The sequence below is a fragment of the Micromesistius poutassou genome (genome assembly GCF_964030765.1).
Source record: "Micromesistius poutassou genome assembly, chromosome: 7".
Lineage (NCBI taxonomy): Eukaryota > Metazoa > Chordata > Actinopteri > Gadiformes > Gadidae > Micromesistius > Micromesistius poutassou.
In genome coordinates, this window is record NC_140277.1 from 14,223,029 (window position 1) to 14,226,519 (window position 3,491).

General features: G+C 49.9%; 1 long non-coding RNA gene across 1 annotated transcript; it reads left to right on the top strand.

Annotated features, from left to right (window-relative positions):
* The first annotated feature begins 873 nt into the window (after nucleotides 1-873).
* On the top strand, nucleotides 874-2,027 carry LOC311350842. Its single transcript, XR_014636696.1, has 3 exons — nucleotides 874-1,170; nucleotides 1,315-1,380; nucleotides 1,799-2,027. It is a non-coding gene; the product is annotated as an uncharacterized lncRNA (long non-coding RNA).
* The last annotated feature ends 1,464 nt before the right edge of the window (nucleotides 2,028-3,491 follow it).

Genomic DNA, 3,491 nt, shown 5'->3' on the forward strand with positions numbered 1-3,491 from the left:
CGTGTGTCTAGACAGATGGGCGCGCACCAAGCATCACCCGCATTCATTCATTCTATTAAATACTCACTCGCGGTAAAACTTCTCACGATCAAATACTCATCAATCCTAAAAGTAATGGGCTTGTACACGATGTCTGGGTCAAGAACATATGTGTTTGCTGTACGGTGTTTTCAGATGCATTGATTTAAAAGTACAACCTACCGCTGTATCAGCTGTTCTTTCCCAAATAATTTAACCAATCATTTACCCTAAAACTAGATTTTGTTTTGGAAGCCTGGAATATACTTTGCTCGAATGTATTATTGTTATTATTATTATTTTTAACGCATGGCATAGCCTACTATACTTCATTCATGTTCATTCATGCAGCACTATGGAAAAAAAATGTTTCCACAATCCACACGCTATTTCTATGCAGTTTCACACGTATGAATAATCTTTGACATCCTAATATTTAACATGCAAGTGTAGTGGTGCCTGGTTGCTGCGGGGGAAAATCAGCTTTGCGCCGGGTGCAAACTAGCAACGACACATGCGTCGGTGTAGAAAGTCAATTGCGCCGGGCGCAAGATAGGGCCCTTCTTCTGTTTGGCGCACATGGCTAATTTGCATACGCGCACAGGACTGTCGGAATGACTGTCGGAATACACCATCATACGGTGTAATTTCATACTTCAATCAGCATACAATTCCTGGTAGTAACAGTATTCCTCTACTCCATATGGTTTTAAACCACACTCACACATCCACATAATATATACCATTTATTCCCACTCATCCACATATCGTTCACCTTTTAAACACACAAACCCAAACACACACCCACAGTTTGTAACCCAAACCCACCCACCCACTCCCACCCCCGCTCAACACACACACACACACACACACACACACACACACACACACACACACACACACACACACACACACACACACACACACACACACACACACACACACACACACACACACACACACACACACACACACACACACACACACACACACACACACACACACACATCTATGGCGGCGCACACCTGCATGTAGTTCCGCTGATTATTCGCTGATTATTTCGCGGGTCTCGGTGCGGATCGCGCTGCGTCTCCATTGAGCCTCACTGTGCTGCTGCTGCTCGCGCTCCGTCAGCTGTTGGCTCCACCACAGGTTAGATTGAAAAAGACGCTGAGCCGTCTCCATTACACGGTTAATATTGACGTTATTTTAGTAGTTTAACCGAAACATGGTTAGAAACGTCCGGTTGAAGTTATAAAAGTAACTAATGATCCGTCTGGTCCTTTTGTTTTCCAGGTTGACCGTCGGGTTAATTAACGAACACTTTTTGAAGTAAAACGGCCCGCTACATCCGGACCTGCTGTGAGTAGGACACTTATTTATAATTTATCTTAATTGTTTTTTACTCTAGGCCTACTTGGTAAGTTGAATAATAGTAGTTATGGATGTATGTCGTCGTAAGCTGCTGTTTAATTGAGTTAATTGATATTTTTCGCCGGGTGACGCGGCTGCAGATATTTATCAATAACTCCATGACGGAGTTGGCGGCGGAAGACGTAGGGGGGCGGGGCCATGACGTCACACAATGACTCCGCGCTCGGTTACCGTCGTAGTTAGATGGGAAAAATAACTTATTTTAATAACTTATTTGGATTTATTGGATTAATCACTAATTAAAACACACACACACACACACACACACACACACACACACACACACACACACACACACACACACACACACAAGCTGTAAAACTAATCTCGTTGCTCTCCTTCACAGCTCAAGAAGAAGAAACAGATTCTGTGAGTATCACGATCGAACCACGAAGAAGAAGAAACTGCGAACTGTAAGTCACAACATTTTCTTTTAATGCTGTGGGCTGACAGCGTTTAGTTTGAACCGGTTCTCAGGCCCTGCCCCACGTAGGCCACGCCCCACGTAGGACCTGCCCCGCCCCACGTAGGCCCTGCCCCGCCCCACGTAGGCCCTGCCCCGCCCCACGTAGGCCCTGCCCCACCCCACGTAGGCCCTGCCCCGCCCCACCTAGGCCCTGCCCCGCCCCCTCTCTGGCCCCTCTCTCTCTCTCTCTCTCTCTCTGGCCCCTCTCTCTCTCTCTCTCTCTCTGGCCCCTCTCTCTCTCTCTCTCGCTGGCCCCTCTCTCTCTCTCTCTGGCCCCTCTCTCTCTCTGGTCTCTTTCTCTCTCTCTCCCCCCCCCCCCCCCCCCCGTTCTCATGCCTCTCATTCGTCCCTAGAAGATACTTTATCCGTCCACTTTCCTACTACATTCCTCATCATTGCATCACATCCCATGTGTGTTGTCCTACTGATAAGGGTGTGTGACTGACTGACCAGAGATGCATGCGAGGGTTCTGCGCTGTTTGAGGCCTTCAGTTGTGTAGACGTTCCCCCTCAGGGGAACCTAGTGTTTAAGAGGCCGTCGTCACGTCAGTTACATGAACTGGAACGTCCTTCAGGATGGACACAGGGACTCCTCAAGGAGACACACCAGGGGGCGAGATGTGAGGGCTGTCCCTCTCAGCAACTAGAACCCAACCTGGTTCCTGCACCTGAGAACCACGGAGCACGTTCCAACGTTTCCCTCCGTACGCTTTGAAGCCCTAGCCCCCCCACCACTGGTCTCTCCATCAAACCCTCCACTGGTCTCTCCTCTCTCAAAGACCTACAAACCCAGCGCTGGTCTCTCCGTCAAACCCACCACTGGTCTCTCCGCTCTCAAGTACCTACAAACCCACCACTGGTCTCTTCTTAAAGACCTACAAACCCACCACTGGTTTCTCTTCTCTCAAAGACCTACAAACCCACCACTGGTCTCTCCGTCAAACCCACCACTGGTCTCTTCTTAAAGACCTACAAACCCACCACTGGTTTCTCTTCTCTCAAAGACCTACAAACCCACCACTGGTCTCTCTGTCAAACCCACCACTGGTTTCTCCTCTCAAAGACCTACAAACCCTCCACTGGTCTCTCGTCTCTGCGGGGCGATGGCCTCCGTCCCCCCGTCGCCCCCGGTCGATCGAAAGGGAGTCGGGTTCAGATTCCCAAATCTGGAGAGGCGGAGATAGGCGCCGCGAGGCGTCCAGTGCGGTAACGCAAACAACCCGGAGAAGCTGGCGGGAGCTCCGGGAAGAGTTCTCTTTTCTTTGTGAAGGGCAGGGCGCAAAGACCTACAAACCCAGCACTGGTATCTCGTCTCTCAAAGACCTACAAACCCAGCACTGGACTCTCCGTCAATCCCGCCACTGGTCTCGTCTCAAAGACCTACAAACCCAGCGCTGGTCTCTCTGTCAAAACCTCCGCTGGTCTCTCCTCTCTCAAGGACCTAAAAACCCACCACTGGTCTCTCAAAGACCTACAAAACCTCCACTGGTCTCTCCGTCAATCCCAGCACTGGTCTCTCCGTCAAACCCTCCACTGGTCTCTCAAAGACCTACAAACCCAGCGCTGGTCTCTC